We start from the raw sequence: 18,486 nt of genomic DNA on the forward strand, positions 1-18,486 counted from the left end.
GGGATTTTTTGATGCAGCGGGAACTGTGTAAGTCCTCCAAGGTAAGTAGAGGGCAGCCGACAATCCTCTGGGCGTTGTCAATGGCCCTCTGGAGCGCTTTCCTCTGAGCCGCTGTGCAGCTGGTGTACCATACGCATACACAGTATGTTAGGATGCTCTCAATGTAGCACCGATAAAAGGACAACAGCAGTCTCTGAGTGATGTTATTCTTCCTGAGCACCCTCAGGAAGTGCAGTCTCTGCTGGACCTTTTTCAGCAGCGCAGAGGTGTTCACGCTCCACGTCAGGTCCTCCTCAATATGGATTCCCAGGAAGCGGAAATCCGCCACCCTCTCCACACATTCCCCTCTGATAGATAATGGTACCATGTCCGTTTTATTCTTTCTAAAGTCTATTATTATTTCCTTTGTCTTTAAGGTGTTGAGGAGCAGGTTATTTTCTCCACACCACACTGTCAGCTGCTCCGCCTCATCCCGGTAGGCGTACTCGTCCCCCCCGGTGATGAGTCCCACCACCGTAGTGTCATCCGCAAATTTGACAATGGTGTTGCTGTGGTGGGCGGGGGTGCAGTCATGTGTATAGATGGTGTAGAGCAGGGGGCTCAGCACGCAGCCCTGTGGAGAGCCGGTACTGAGGCTGAGGGCCGTGGATGTGTGATGGCCCACTCTGACTCTCTGGCTGCGAGCTGACAGGAAGCTATTTATCCACATGCAGGTGTACAGGATCAGGAAGAGCTGCTGGGTGTGGTCAACCGCTACGTGGTCATTCCACGAGGGGGTCGGCCTTTAGAGCCGAAACTTGCAGCCAGCATTGACCACCTGTCCTCAAAACCCCTACAAGAACGGGTGGTCAATGAGGCTCTTGAGCTATATACAGCCCCAGAAAATTGTACATCATTAAATGTACCAGCTGTAAACAGCCAAATTTGGGGACATTTGGGGCAGAACATCAGGAACCTGGAGTTGAAGCTCCAGAAAATCCTTAATCTCCTGACTGCAGGGATAACATCATATGCTCGGTCCATTGATTGTGTGGACATCTCCACAAATCAGCAAGATACATTAGCTCTGCTGTGCACCACTCAATACCAGATAAATATTTTACGGAAGGAAATCATCAAGCCTGCCCTCAACCCTAAGTTTGCGGGACTCTGCAAAACACCGGGTTCAGAACCTCCAATTCTGCTTTTTGGAAAGGATCTTCCAAAAAAGGTGAAAGACCTAGAGGAAGAATCCAAGACCTTTGGTCTCGTGAGGGCAGGTTTGGGACCGAGCAGACCTAACAAACCCAGGCGGCAGTACCTCACGGCGTCCACCAGTCATAGACCACCATATGGGACTGGTGAAAGCTCGGGGTCCGCAACCATTCCCCGTAAGCCTTTTTTAGGCCAGGGCCCAGAGCGGACCCCATGGAAAATGCGCCACCCCCAACAACATCAACGTCAACAGCAGCCCTCTACAGCCCAGCAGACACCTCATCGTCCAGCGAAGAGGCAGAAGAAAAATTAACACCAGTAACCATGGAGGTAGGTGGGTCTGGTACCTCTCGGCATATGAGCAGTAGGGACTCTATACTATCAGGGGGGAGATTGCACTTGTTTTTGGATGCATGGGAAACCATCACTAATGACAAATACATACTAAGCTGCATTCATGGCTATAAAATTGACTTTGTTCATGAAAACATTCCGCCAGTTCAGCACATACCCCAAAGGGTATTCACCCTCTCAGTCAAAGAGAAACAAGAGGGTCAAGCTGAACTTGTGAGGCTACTAGCAAAAGGTGTCATTGAAAGAACAAAACATGAACCTTTGGAATTTGTGTCTAATATTTTCACTAAAACTAAAAAAGATGGTGGATGTCGCATCATCATTGACTTAACTACGTTAAACGAGTCAGTTAAGTATACACATTTTAAGATGGAAACTTTTGAAACCGCCAGACTTTTGATTTCTACAGGGTACTTTCTAGCAGGCATTGATTTAAAAGATGCCTACTACTCAGTACCCATACACAAGGAGCACCGTAAATACTTAAAATTTATCTGGATGAAACAGCTATGGCAATTTAAAGCCTTACCAAATGGACTAACCTCCGCTCCAAGGTTGTTCACTAAAATCTTAAAACCCGCCTTGGCATTATTGAGAAAACAAAAGCATATAGTCATGGCGTACTTAGACGACATTTTAATAGTAGGGAAAACCTTGGAGACAGCTATTTTGGCAGTAGCAGCCACCAAACGTTTGTTTGAAACTTTGGGGTTTGTCATACATCCAGATAAATCCAATTTTACACCGTCCACTACCATGGACTATCTTGGATTTACGATTGATACTGTTCGCATGGTTGTAACTCTGCCAAAGGGAAAAGCATCACAATTGGCACTATCATGCCACGAACTAATGCATAAACGTCAGCCAACCATACGGCAGGTAGCTAGAGTTATTGGTAAAATGGTAGCAGCTTTTCCAGCTGTACAATTTGGGCCTTTGCACTACCAAAATTTACAAAGAGCAAAAGTGCACGCACTAAAGCAAAACTCAGGTCACTTTGACCGAGCTATGTATTTAACTGCTGAATCCATTACAGAGTTACAATGGTGGACAAGGAACATTAGGCTCAGTTCCAGTCCCATAATAATCACCAACCCAGTATTAACCATTCAAACGGATGCCAGTGCTTTGGGCTGGGGAGCAACTAACATGCAATCCAGCACAGGGGGCAGATGGACTAATTCTGAATCATCTTGCCTACAGACACGGGGTATCAACTATTTAGAAATGTTGGGTGCGTTTTATGGTTTAAAAGCATATTCATCTAATACGCATCATGCACATGTCCGGTTGCAATTAGATAATACCACGGTGGTGGCTTATATCAACCACATGGGTGGTATAAAGTCAATATCGTGTGACAAATTGGTCAACCTAATCTGGCAATGGTGTGTCGAAAGACATACTTGGTTATCAGCAACTTACCTACCAGGTAAGCAAAATACAGTGGCAGACACCAGGTCACGCAAATTTAACGATAACATCGAATGGATGTTAAATCCCAAAGTATTTGCCGAAATTACAAAGCAATATGGCACACCAGATATCGATCTATTTGCATCCAGGCTGAATCACCAGGTACCAACGTATGTCGCTTGGGAACCAGACCCTGAGGCAGCAGCAGTTGATGCATTCACGCTGTATTGGGGGAAAATGTTCTTTTATGCTTTTCCTCCCTTCTGCCTCATCAGTCGGGTATTACGCAAGATTCAATTGGATTCCGCTTCAGGAATCTTGATAACACCCGACTGGCCTACACAGCCATGGTACCCAGTGGCCCTCGACATGGCTGTCGAAACACCGTTGGAATTCCCCAGCAGTCCGGAATTATTAATCCACCCAGTGTCAGGCATTAGTCACCCGTGCCATGACAGAGTCAATCTCCTGGCTTGCAGATTCTAAAAAGACCTCTACAGGGCCTGGGACTGTCTGAGGACGCCATCAACATGATGACCGCATCCCACCGGGAGTCCACCAGGAGACAATACCTGACCAACATAAGGAAATGGGAACGGTATTGCTCCAAAACAGGAACTACCTACACTACAGCGACACCCACCAGTGTTGTGGAATTCCTGGTTGGATTACATCGAGAAGGACTCAGCTACAGCGCCATAAATACAGCCAGGAGTGCGTTGTCAGCTTATTTGGTTCCAGCAGCAGGACAACTGGCTTTGGGGTCCCATCCACTAGTAATCAAAATCATGAGGGGCATTTTTAACACTAACTCCCCCAGACCAAGGTACACTCAGATCTGGGATGTCAGCATTGTGCTGACGTACCTTAGGGGATGGCCACCGCCCAGGGCACTCACGCTGGAACAACTTACACTGAAATCAGTCATGCTCATGGCACTAGTGTCAGCTCAAAGGGTACAGTCCCTCCACCTTCTGAGGCTGGACAGCATGACAGAGTCATTGGACTGCTTCACATTCCATATTCAGGGACTGGTCAAACAAACTAGACCAGGTACCACGCCTCCAGTCATGGAGTTCTGGGCATATTCATCTGACCCACGGCTGTGTGCCAAGACCCATCTCGCCAATTACATAGACACAACATATAACTTAAGAGGGAGAGAAAAAGCCTTATGGATAAGCCACAAGAAGCCTCATGGTCAGGTGACGAGCCAAACCATTTCAAGGTGGCTCAAGCAGGTGCTTAAGTCCGCGGGAGTCAATACTAATATTTACAAATCTCACTCCACCAGGGCTGCATCTACGTCGGCGGCTAGTCGAATGGACGTGCCTATGGACCATATTCTGGCCAGAGCAGGATGGTCCTCGGAAAGAACTTTCCAAAGGTTTTATAATAAACCGCTGGCGCAACCTGCTACATTTGCAGAGAGAATTTTAGAGTCTGCAGATAATATTTAATTTGAGCCCTGGGGAGCTCTCTGTTTTTTGTTGTCATTAATAAACCTTTTTTGCTCACAAACAGGTTTCTTGATTGCGATAACATACTTCCTCCCTCTAAGGTCTTCAGACAGTGAGTGAAGCATGAGCTGGTACACGGTTCGGAATCACAGAGCTTTGAAGTCTTCACGTAGTCACTCACGTGACTCCGAAATAAAATAGTAAGATTAAATGAGAACTTACCAGTTCGAAGTTTGATCTGTATTTTATGAGGAGTTACGATGAGGGATTACGTGCCCTCCGCTCCCACCCTCTATTATACAGATCAACTGGTAATTAAGTTCTTATTCTTTCTTTACTATATTTATTTCAATCGTTGTGTTTTTTCTGTGAATCCACACCGCTGCTTTGAAGAATGTCGCGCATGCGTGCTGGACGGGGTCTTCACGTAATCCCTCATCGTAACTCCTCATAAAATACAGATCAAACTTCGAACTGGTAAGTTCTCATTTAATCTTACTATTTAGGCTGGTAAATCGGAAACATGGGGAATGCTGCATAACTGGAACATTCACTCTCGTTCAAAGCAATTTGATCGTGTTAATGCAACAGACCCCACACAGTTATATAGCCAAACAGCTTGTAAACAGGACCTTTAGCCCAACTCATTCATTCTGCTCAAGATTCCCATCTAAGCTGGTCCAATTTGCCCATGTTTGACGCATACCTTTCTACACCTTCCCTCCACTTATGTCTTTCCAAATGTCTTTTGAATGCTGTTTTTGTACAAACCTCAATCACTTTCTATGACAGGTTGTTCCAGGTACTGTGATGTCCCCTTTAATTCTTCCCCCTTCGGACATTAAACCTATGCCTTCTAGTTCTTGATTCTCCTGACCCTGGGAAAAAGATTGTGTGCATTCACCCTATCTATCTACAGTATGTCATAGAGTCATAGAGTCAGAGTCATAGAGTGATACAGCGTGGAAACAGACGCTTCACCCCAACATGCGCACACCGGTCAACATGTCTCAGTTACATTAGTCCCACCTGCCAGTGCTTGGTCCATATCCCTCCAAACCTGTCCAATCCATGTACTTGTCTAACTGTTTCTTAAATGTTGGGATAGTCCCAGCCTCAACTACATCCTCTGGCAACTTGTTCCATACACGCACCAACATTTGTGTGAAAAGGTTACCCCTCAGATTCCTATTAAATCTTTTTTCCTTCAAATTGAATGTATGTCTTCTGGTCCTTGGTTCACCTACTCTGGGTGACAAACTCTGTGCATCTACCCGATCTATTCCTCATGATTTTATACACCTCAATAAGATTACCCCTCATCCTCCTGCGCTCCAAGGAATAGAGTCCCAGCCTACTCAATCTCTCCCTATAGCTCAGACCCTCTAGCCTGGCAGCATCCTCATAAATCATCTCTGTCCCCTTTCCAGCTTGACAATATCTTTCCTATTACATGGTGCCCAGACTGAACACAATACTCGAAATGCGGCCTCACCAATGTCTTATACAATTGCAACATGACCTCCCAACTTTTATACTCAATACTCTGACTGATGATGGCCAATGTGCCAAAAACCTTTTTGACCACCCAATCTACCTGCAACTCCACCTCAAGGAACTATGCACCGGCACTCCTAGATCCCTCTGCTCTACAACATTCCCCAGAGCCCTACCATTCACCTGCCCATGTTAGCCATCCTAAAATGCAACACATTTATTTGTATTAAATTCCACATGTCCCTTAAGATTTTTTGCATCTCTATAAGGTCACCTCTCAGAATCCTGCACTCCAACCAATAAAGTCCTAGCCTGCCCAACCTCTTCCTATAACTCAGTCCCTTGAGTCCTGACAACATCCTCCTGACAACACATTGCACTCCTTTGATGTCCAGGATTTTTCAGCATTTTTGTCATGATCTTGAAGAGCATCCAGACTACTTGACTCTGCGTGGCAGAGAAGCTAGGAAATTAACGTGGGTTAATGAGATTAGTATAGATAGGTAAAACGATTGGCATGGACCTAGTGGGCTGAAGGACTTGTTTCTGTCCTGTAGGACTCTATGATTCTGTCTTATTGTGTTTGTGTGCTTCTGTATGTGCATGTTTATACAAATTAAATATATTTAGTACACACATACATTTCCATTTGTGCACGATCATTATTCAGCCAATCAGCAAAGTTATACAGGACAAACAAACTGAAATATAATTTGAAGATAGACACAAAATGCTGGAGTAACTCAGAAGGACAGGCAGCATCTCTGGAGAGAAGGAATGAGTGACATTTGACTGTATAATTTGTCTCTATATAAACGCTGCTCTACGTGGGGGGGTTTTGTTGAAAAATGTTTACTGGAATGTATACAAGAAGTTCTCATGTTGGAAAATAAATGCAGGAAATTCCACATAAATGCAAAATGTTCTTTTGATTTTTGCCGCAAAACATTATTTTATTTATTTGTGTGTGTGTGCATGTGTGTATGTGTGTGTGTTTGTGTTTTCGCAGACACATATACTTAACGTGCTAAATAGCTTCTGGATTTTCTTTTTTCCAAGGGCATTCTTGAGCAGGTCAACAAAGATAGTTGGAAGATAATGTGTCCCCGGATGAGTTCAGTTAATTTCCATAAATATTAAATGTTCATCAGCTGTCTAATGCAAGCCATCAGGAGATAACTGAAAATTCTATCTACATTAGATCAATACAAACAAAGCGTACCCAATGCAACAGACTCCCCATGGAAATGGAGCACTAGATCTCCTGACAGAGTGAGAAAAAAATTCTGGTCTTGAATCGATGACTGAATCACTATGGGTCCTCAACAATAAGGTTATTTTAAGGACAAATACTCTTATTCACACTGGCTAGTTTAATCAGAGTGGAACTTTTCATCTGTGCTCACCAGGATCGACACTTTAATGAAGCACCAAAGAAATTGGTGGTTACCATGGAAACCCTTTTACCCCACTGCTGGTGATAATTACATCAGTTAGTTTGACAAGTGGAAAATGAAATTCTATTGTAATTAAATTCAATTGCATATTATAGCATGGATTGTTTTATCAAATCAAATGTGCATTTTGTTCAAAATTGTGCATAAGAAGACAATTAGAACATGATTTTATGGAAAGATGAACAGATTGTAACTGAAACATGTCTAGTTATAGTTTTTCCCTTCCATTCCTGCACGATTAATCTCTGAAACTATTATTGGTTGGCTTCTATTTTCTATCTTTGAGATGCTGAGCGGTGTTATCATATTTAGTTATTACGTTGGATGATGTCTTACAAAATATTCTAGTGCCCAACACGTTTGCATCTTGGTACGACCACCTAGCAAAGACCTTGTACAGAATTAAAGGGTGAGATCTGGAGGAAATTTATTTTGTACTTCATTAAAGTACTAATCCTGGAGAAAATCTAGAGAGACTGCTCCTTAAATATCCAACACGGAACATGGATCTATGGTGTTGAAACTCATGGAACAATCAGTGGTTCATTGGTTCATGGTTCAACGGTGCTTGTATTGTCACGTGTGCAAACACGCAGTGAAATTCTGTTCTTACATACAGTCCAGTAGATTATTGCCATACCTGAAGCGCATTACTAATTAGCAAAGTGTACAGAACTAGTCTCCTGTGCCCACGTGCAAGAGGCGCCATTTTCAAAGTCCTGTCTATCCTCTGATTCTAATGAGTTGTGCCCCCTTCCAGGCAACCCCCAGGCTGCTGCCATTGTCTTACTTGAATGTGTGGGTTGACCTGCTAAACCAACGTAGACGGTAGACACAAAATGCTGGAGTAACTCAGCGGGTCAGGCAACATCTCGGGAGAGAAGGAATGGGTGACGTTTCGCTCGAGACCCTTCTTCAGACGTCTCGACCCGAAACGTCACCCATTCCTTCTCTCCCGAGATGCTCCCTGACCCGCTGAGTTACTCCGACATTTTGTGTCTACCTTTGATTTAAACCAGCATCTGCAGTTTTTTTTCCTTCACATCTTGCTAAACCAACATCCTCTCCTTGCCCATCCACCATTGTTCCCCGGGGACGACTCCCACAGCTGACCTGAAGTGCACGGTAAGCCAGGCCCCGGTTCCCTCTCCTACTGGCCTTCTTCTTCGTCCATCATGCCTGTCGTAGTCACGGGCTCCATCCTCCCGGTCTCTGGTCTTTGGGGTCGGCTCAGTGGGCTCCCCCTCCCAGGCTGCACTCTGCTGGGCCCCACAGGTAGTGACCAGCTCGGCACCTTCCCCCTGCAGGTCTTGGGTTCCCAGTGAGCAAGGGCCACTGCCCTCTGGGAGCTTCTCAGAACTTACAAGTGGCCATCATTATTTGAAACCATGTAAACCTCAGGGCATTTATTTGTTTCATCCCCTGTCTTGGTTCAAGTCTTTTTCAACCAGTGACATGGTTTTGAAGTTGGTTATAATGTAGACGAATCAGCAGGCAATTTGAATGCATCAAACAGAACACAGCATCAGGTTATCAACTTTAATTTCATTGATTAAGGAATATAACAGAAGAACAATTTTTATTTTTTTTGCATCCTTACAGGAGACCACAAGCTGTGGTCTTATTGGAAAAGTGGCAGTGCAATGCTTCTGCAAAATCATATTCATCAATCTATATTTCATGGTGAAGTCTTTGAGGTGGGATTTGAACCCACGGACTTCTGTTTCTGCAGGTGAGGTTATTACCTACTGAGAATCAGAATTTAAACGCATCATTGATATTCTATTGCACCATTATTTTGTTCAAAGTTGCCTTAGTTCTCTATTAAGTGGCAGTGAAAAAACTTCAAGTGGAATAGGTAACAGATAACTGGTCTATACTTGTTGAAAGATCTACCCTGATTATGATATAGGAAGTTAATGGGAGACTCGTATTAACTGGAGGATGAAAAAAAGAGCAAAGTAAGATGGATGCAGAGCTTGTTATAACATGACTGCTACTTGAGGAATGTACATGCCCCATTATTACAGGGTGAGATGTCAATAGCAAGGCCAGCATTTATCACCCATCCTTAATTGCCCTTGAGGAGGTGATGATACTGATTATGCATGCTGAAGGTGCAGACTCTGCATTTACATACTAAAATTCTCATTTGCTGCTTGTTCCTGAACTACAGCCAAAACGGTACACGATAGCATGATAATTTTAGGCCCATATTACTCACCATCGTCCTGTGGCCCATGGAAGCTGTTTCATTGCAATCGGTGTTATATTTTTAAAGTAATTCACTTTTTCAAGTTACAAAAACTGTGTATGCGCAGTTGGGGCTCCGTTGACCTGGTACTTACATAAGATGGCCGTCGCATCCGCGCATGCGCAGAACAAACGCGTCCGTAGCTGCGCAGTTCGGGCTCATTGAGTATGGTTCGGCCACCTATCTCTTGGGGGTGGGAGAGCCAGGCCTGGTGCAGGTGGAAGCAGCCGGAGCGTGGGCCTGGGCCTGGACGTGACCGGGTAACCGCGAGCCTGAGGTGGCAACAGCAGCAGCGGCGGTGAGGCTGAGCATTGGTGGAGGTGGAAGCCGGGGCCTGGGCCTGGCGCTGGGCCTGCCCTCAGCTCCCCCGTCCCCCCTCCTCTCCTCGGCTGGCTCAGCACCTTCTCCATGCCGCCCAGAGTCCAACGGCTCAGCAACAGTAGGAGAACCGCCGCCGTGTACCACTGAACATCCCCGCACCAGGACGAGACAGGTCCCTCCCCCTCCCCCCTCCCCCCGCTACCCCTCCCCCCCTCCCCCTCCCCCCCCCCACCCCACGTCCGCTCCACCAAAAGCGGCCGCAAATGCAGGTCGCTCCCGGGGGGAAGGGTGGAGGTATGGGGGGGAGGGAGGGGGGGAGGGAGGGAAGGAGGAGGGAGGGGGGAGGGGGGAGGGAGAGGAGGGGAGGGAAGGGGGAGGAAGGGAGGGAGGTGGGGGAAAGGAGGGAGGTGGATGGAAGGAGGTGGGAGGAGAGGGTGCTGCACCAATGCAGGAGGGCAACCCTAGGGGGAGGAGTTCAGAGGGAGAGGGGGTTAGAGGGCGAGTGGGGCAAGGGGAGGGAGGGAGGGGGTGAGGGAGGGAGCGGGTGATGGAGGAAGGAGGGGAGGGGGGGAGGCAAGGGGGTTGGAGAAGGGAGGGAGGGGGACAGGGGAGGGGGGAGTGTGGGGGGAGAGGGGAGGGGGGACTGGGGGAGGAGAGGGTGCTGCACCAATGCAATAGACAATAGACAATAGGAGCAGGAGGAGGCCATTCGGCCCTTCGAGCCAGCACCGCCATTCAATGTGATCATGGCTGATCATTCTCAATCAGTACCCCGTTCCTGCCTTCTCCCTATACCCCCTGAGTCCGCTATCCTTAAGAGCCCTATCCAGCTCTCTCAGGAGTGGTTTAGGCCCAACGGGTCATATTGGTGTAGTTACAACTAAAAGCTGCACCTTCAGAAAATTTATTGGGAAGCAGGGACCGGTGGTGACAAAAATTTGGAATAGGTACTAAAATTCCCATCAGTAAAAGCAATAAAAAGGATAATATTTCTCTTGGTTTTTGCTTTTTTTTAAAACTCACCTCATCTTTTTAACATTCTTTTCAGCAACTCTGCAGCTCCGGATAAAGCTCATCTCAGGGGTTTGCAGTGGGGTCAGGGCTTTCACAGCCAGGAAATGAATTTGCTGGTATTATTTGTCAAACCTCATATTAAAAACAAGCGCTCAGTCTGCATCATACAAGGGTGTAAATAAAGTGCAAACCAGCTCACTGTAATTCAGCCTTCCATCCAAGCACTGGACAGTGACCAAAGCTCGGGCAGTAACGTTCTGCAGCTCATGGAGGTATTTTAAATTACCTCCTGCTTTTGCAATCATTTCGGCACAGCCAGAGGCTCGTTCACATAGCTCATTGAGTTGCTCCAGTTAAAAAACTTGAACTTGAAACCCCTCAGGACAAGGCGGCAGATTAATGAATACTAATGTTTTAACATAGTGGATGATAAACTCTCGAATCCAAGAGTCTTCCAAGAGATATGCATAAAATGATAAATCATAGAACAAAGATCAGATGTTACCCTTTTGTCTGCACTTCAGGCCACATTTGAAATGGATTACCTAAAATAAAGTATTAAAAATTCATAATTTCACTTAACTTGACATTTATGCTTCATTTTGTTAAATTACACCATGTTGAAAAGGGTAATTGAAAAATAAAAATCAGTTACGTTTTGAATACATTACAATATCTTTTGCCCTTCTCCTGAACATCAGGATGAAATTGCTCAATTCGTCCTCCTACAAATTAATGAAACTGATGGCTCTTTTGATATTTCATTCATAGGTCAGCCTCGTGTTTAAATATCATGTCTTCTTTGCTCTAAGATCTTTTACCCTGAGATTTGAGGCACTCTGGATAGTCAATAAGATTCCAGTTTAAGCGGATATGACAGGAATTCTCATTGCTTGCTCATCAACTCAACACACATTTGATTCTGATCAGTGAAAAAAATTAAAATGCCTCGTACGGATAAACATATTGACAAACTAGATGCAGGAATTATATTTGCCTTGGGCTTTAGACTTTAGAAATACAGCGCGGAAACAAGCCCTTCGGACCACTAAATCCATGCTGACCAGTGATCACCCCGTACACGAGAACTATCCAACACACTAGGGACAATTTTACCAAATCCAAATAATCGACAAACCTGTACATCTTTGGAGTGTGGGAGGAAACCGGAGATTCTGGAGAAAACCCGTGCGGTCACAGGGAGAATGTAAAACCTCCGTACAGACAGTACCCAGAGTCAGGATTGAACTCGGGTCTCTGGTGCTGTATGGCAGCAACTTTACCTCTGCACCACTGTGCCACCCAAGCTGAGGTGTCTAGAACCCGAGTTCATTGTTTCAGGGATGAGAAGAAATGTCTTCACCCTGATTAACTCTTTGGTATTCTCTTTCCAGAAAACTGTGGTGACTATCTCACTGAGAATATTCAGAACAGAGATCAATAGCTTTTTAGTTATTAAGGGAAAGAATGAAAATGGGATTAGTCAGGAAAATAGTGCAAGGCAAAGGATTAGAAATGTAAATTATCTATATACTAAAACTCTCGCTTGTTTGTTTGTTTGTTCCTGAACTACAGCCAAAATGGTACATGATAGCACAACAATTTTAGGCCCACTTTACTCACTGTCATCCCTTTGGTGCTAATGGAAGAAGTTTCATTGAAATCGGTGTTATATTTTTTAAGTTATTCACATTTTAAAGTTTAAATCTATCTCCTCAGGAGAGAGGGGGGCGGGGAGGAGGGGGGGAGGGAGGATAAGGCGGTTGAGGGGGATTGAGTGGGGGGGAGGGGAAGGAAGGGAGGGGAAGGGGGAGGAGGGAAGGGGAGGGGAGAGGGAGGGGGACAGAAGGTGGAGGGGGAGAGGAGGGGAGGGGGAGGGAGGAGGGAGGGGGTGAGGAGGGGAGGGGTAGGGGGAGGGGGAGAAGGGAGGGGGAGGGAAGAGAGGGTGCTGCACCAATGCAGGAGAGGTTTGGGCCCAACAGGTCTACTTGGTCTAGTATCAACTGAAATCTCAACAGCTCAACTTGGAGAAGAAATAGGATCGACAATTCCATACCAAGTAAGAGAGGTTGAAATCCTCCTCCTTGGAAAGTGAATGGTTAAGCCTGATCTAATAAAGCCTTTGAAGAGGATGAGGAAGGTTTCAATTGTGGGAAAACAAAAGTGACTCTTAGTTTGAAAAGCAAAAATTTGCAGAAATTGTAAATCTGATAGGAAAATCGAAAACACAAAAAATACTTAGCAGTTTGAGCAGCATATGTGGGGCGTGTAATAGAGTTAAAGTTTTGAATTTAAGACCTTTCATCATAGATCATAGAAATTATCTTGGGGAATGAGAAGAAATAATTTTGCTTGCGGATTTACAATCTGAAAAATTATTCCTAAAAAATAATGAAAAATAGATAGCATAGGAATTTAAAAAAAAAATTAAGTTCTAGAGAATGTGGAACTGTCAAAATGAGTGGAAACTCAGCTGGAGAGCCAGCATAGGTGTGATGGGCTGAATAGTCTCCTATGAAATAAAATAATATTGACTTATCCGGCATTGAGAATCAATGATTTTTTAGGCACTGTGCTCGCATCAGCTCGATTTATCACTCGATACACACTGTCTCATTAACCTTGAGACAATTTTGTGACTTTTCCAATACATTGAGCCGAATTATTGAAATAAAGCAGGTGACAAACTCTAAGAAAATGAAATAATAATAATAAAATGGAAGGAATACTCAACAGGTCATGCAGTCTCTGTGAAGAAAGAAACAGAGTTAATGCTTTAAGTTGATGGAACTAGGAAAACTAAGGCAAAACAAGTTTTAATTTGCAAAGAAATGTGGGGGGACAGAGAGAACAGAAATATGATAGAATGAATACCTGGAGAGACAGAGGGAAACAAGAGTCATGGAGTCACACAAAACGGAAACTCGTGCATGTGATCAAGTTGTCTTATCTAACTAAGTAAATCCCATTTACAGTATTTGGCCCATATCACTCTAAACCTTTCCTATTCATGTACCTGTCCAAGTGTCTTTTAAATACAGCATAGTACCTGCCTCAACTACCTCCTCTGGAAACTCATTCCTTATACCCACCACCCTCTGAGTGAAAAAAATATCCCTCAGTTTCATATTAAATCTTTCCCCACTCACCTTAAACCTCTGTCTTCCACTATTTGATTCCTCCTCCCTGCTTAAAAGACTATGTGCATTTACCCTATTTATTCTCCTCATGAGCTTGTACAGCTCTACAATTCTCCCCCCCCTCCTTGTACCTGTACCTGTACTCCTCGATCCTTCTGCTCTTCAACACTTCCCAAGGTTCTGTCATTCATTGTAACGGTTCTGCCCAGTTTTGATTTCCCAAATTGTAACACCTCTCACTTATTTACATTACACTCCATTAGCTATTCCTCAACTCACTTGCCCAGCCGATCAAGAGCTTGTATAAATAAACATCTTCTCTATCAAAGATACCACCCAATTTAGTGTAATCTGTAAACTTACAAATCATGCCTTATACATTCTCATTCAAATCGTTGATATAAATCACAAACAGCAATGGGCCCAGCGCCGATCCCCGAGGCTCGCTGCTCATCACAGGCCTCGCATCTGAAGAGGAGGAGGTACAGGGTGTGAGGGCATTGAAGGCAGGGGATTAATTAAAGTTGTGGCTGGAGGAGGCAATGAGGTCTGAAATTACCAGAAGAAGAGATCATAGAATCATATAATTCTACAACATGGAAACAGGGTTTACAAATCATTCATTCAGAGTGATCAGTTAGCACCCTTCCATTGTAACCCATTGTCCTACAATTGGCCCAGAGGTATAATGGCCCTGTACAATTCAGGTGATCATCTAGACACTTCATAAATACCCAGCTTCAACCTCTCTCACGCAATGCATTCCAGATACCCACTACTCTCTGGTTGAAGAAGGTCTCCCCTCATATCTCGTTCAATTCTCTTCTGTCTTATCCTAAATCTATGCCCTCTAGTTTTATCTCCCACTGATAAGGGGATGGGTTTCTTGCTGCAGTCTAGTTCGTTTATACCCCTCAAAATTTTATAACCGTTAGCCATGATTCCTCGTAATTTTTACTGCTGCAGGGACAACACAGAGCTTCTCTAGTCTTGAATGCTCCATCCCAGGTAACATCTCCTTTTGACCCTCTCCAAAGCTATCATGTTCTTCCTACATTTCGGTGACCAGAACGGCATGCAGTACTCCAGCTGAGTGAGGTCTGACCGACCTTTTATGAAGTTGGAGCATAACTACCTTACTTCTGTGTTCAATGCCCTGAATTATCAATCCTAGTGTCTTCCAAACCACATTGTCCACTTGCTCTTCTGTTACTCTTTTCCTCAATACTTCCCAAAACCATACTGTTCGTGGTGTATGTCCTCACATAAATAGCACGGCCAAAATGCATCATCTCACATTGGTCTGTATTAAACTTCACGAGCCATTTTTCAGAAATTCTCACCAAAAACATCAATATTTCTCTACACCCTGAGATTGCTTTCCACCCGATCAACAACTTCGTGCCATCCGCAAATTTACTGAGCTTGTCTCCCTCATCTACATCCAAGTCATTCACATATATTATAATTGAGGGTTCCAGCACCAATCCTTGCGTAACACCTATAGACACAGGCATCCTGTCACAAAAAAATAACACTCCAATTTCACTCTCTGTGTCTTATTGTTAAGCCAATTTTAGATGCAGTTGCCAAATTGCTCTGAATCCCATGGCCCCTTATCTTTTGTACCTGTCTCCCATGTGGGACCTTATTAATGTCTTCACAAAATTCTATGTAAATCACATTTGCTGCCCTGCCCTTATTCATATATTTTGTTACTTCTTCAAAGAATTCAATCAAAGTTGGAACAAAGGGGTGGCGCAATGGCATAGCAGTAGACCTGCTGCCTTACTGCACCAGAGACTCGGGTTCAATCCTGACTTTGGGTGCTATCCACAGAGTTTCTACGTTCTTCCTGTGACTGCGTGGGTTTTCTCCAGGTGCTCCAGTTTCCTCTCACACTCCAAAGCCGTACAGATTTGTAGGTTAATTGGCTTCGGTAAAATTGTAAATTGTCCTCAGGTAGTAGGAAAGTGGTAGCGTACAGGATGATCGCTGGTCGATGTGGACTTGGTGGACTGAAGGACCTGTTTCGCACTGTATCTCTAAAGTTTAAAGTCTAAAGTCTTAATAACTCTGAATGCTAGTGATGTAAGAAACAAGAATAGAATGGTTTATCATCTGTAATTTATTGGTGAGTCTGAAAAAACATTAGTTGGTCATTCAATTTATCCAGCTTGTTTATGCATGATCTTTGCCTTCTTTCCTCTGTCCTATCACTGATTGAATTAAGAAACTGCCACACTGCATCTGATTTACAAATGCTTCGATCTGGTCTGTATTCAACATGTAGCTAACAATTTATTTGAAAAGTTATCCAGTCCACAAAGTGATTTTTGCAGTTAGAATTAACTAGCTGTTTCTTTATTTTATAATGAAGTGTCCTAGTTTCAATCTCTTACAAGTTTTCTAAATCTTTGTCTGCAATCTCAAGAGAGCAGAGGATAAACTTACCTAAAATCTTCATGTAAAACTAAATTGGATTCCTGATTGGTTCCTTTGAGCCCTTTTGCCAATTAAATTCTGATTAAAAGAAAATCAGAGACCCCCACCAGGCCTCTTGAAAGGGTTGGCATGCAAGTGTAATGCATTTCTGCATCAGATTTTCAACATTACATCTACATCACCGTAAGTGCGATGTTTCAGATTTGGTTTTTATTGCAGGCTGAACTATTGTAATGAAATATTTCATACAATCATTGGAAATTTACAATCCAGAAGGAAGTCATTTGATCTACCTTGTCTGTGCTGGTTAAAAAAAACAGCTTCCTATTCCAAACTAAACACAGCACGTTGTCCATTGTCACAGCTCTTCAAATACCTATCCACGTACTCAAGAAGTGGTCTGAAGAAGTGAGAAAGTCTGAAGCAATTCTCCTGTCAGCCTCGTCTATTCTAAGGAAAACAATGCTGGCTTATCCTATCCTTCCCACAACCCTATAATTTTCTAGCTCACATCTTTCCAATGAAGTGATGACCAGAATTGTACACAGTGCTGAAACTGTGACCCAAGAAGCAAAGTGTACAATTGCCACATGCCACATCTCTCTGGTTTTATATTTTAATGCCTCAGCTAATAAAAAAGAGAATCCTGCATACCCTTGTAAACCACCTGTGCTGCTAGCTTCAAGGATGTTTAGTTTGGTTTAGTTTGGTTTAGTTCAGTTTAGTTCAGTTTAGTTCAGTTCAGTTTAGTTCAGTTTAGTTCAGTTTAGTTTAGTTTAGTTTAGTGACAAATCCTCTAAAATCCTTCAGCATCACTCAACATCCTTCCATTTACTGAATGTTCCTTTACCTTGTGAACCTTCCAAAATGTATTTTCGAAGCAGCACAGTGGCACAGCTGGTTGAGTTGCTGTCTAACACCAGAGACCCCGGTTTGATCCTGACCTCAGGTGCCTTCTGTTTTGGAGTTTGCACTTTCACCGTTTGATGGCATGGGTTTCCTCCAAGTGTTCCATTTCCCCCCACATTCCAAATACGTGTGGATTTGTAGGTTAATTGGGCTCTGTAAATTGCCTCTACTGTGTAGGGAGTGGATGCAGAAGTGGGACAACATCGTGTGAACGGGTGACCGATGGTCGGTGTGGACTCAGAGGGCCAAAGGGCCTGTTTCCATGTGGTCTCTCTAAACTTACACTTCTCTTGATTACATTTAATTTGTCTCCGACCTGCCCATTTAACAAGGCAACTGTATCCACCTTACTGTCAACCATGTAGTCAATTTTGGTTCAACTGTAAATTTATTTATGTTTAAAATTCCTCTGCTTAAGTCCAGGTCAATAACACACAACACAATGACAAGTGATCAAGTACCGTGTTCCACAGAACCCACTGGTAACAATCCTCCAATATAAAAACATCCATTTCCAATTACAAAAAAACCCCACAAAGTGCTGGATTAACACAGTAAGTTGTGCAGGATGGTTGATGGACCCATGCTTGTACTCGTCTTCTGTGGGAACAAAAATGACTGCCATCCTCTGCAAGGTCCTGCTGCATTGGCCACCTTGGTAAGCTGAGTGGCCACTGAGCAGTAACTAGGCCTCATCTGCTGGATCCTGAGACTCCTTTCCGAGACCACTCTGATGACTATTTGACAGAGAATGCACAGTTAAAGCCCCTTTCAACCTTTCTTAAATATCTTCCAAAGGCTGAAATATACGTATCAAAAAGTTTAAACTCAGGACCAAGCGTTTTGTTAAAAATGCATTAAACTAATGTAAGTTTTCTAAAAATATATAGAAAAGCATATGGTGACCAAAATAAAAAACCTTGACCACTGCTTCCATTATTGAGTTGTACGAGCTCTATTACATTGATTAGGGTCATATGAATCACACCAGCCAAAGCTGTGAGACCAGATACCGAGGGTAT

Source organism: Rhinoraja longicauda, chromosome 7 (genome assembly GCF_053455715.1).
Source record: "Rhinoraja longicauda isolate Sanriku21f chromosome 7, sRhiLon1.1, whole genome shotgun sequence".
NCBI lineage: Eukaryota > Metazoa > Chordata > Chondrichthyes > Rajiformes > Arhynchobatidae > Rhinoraja > Rhinoraja longicauda.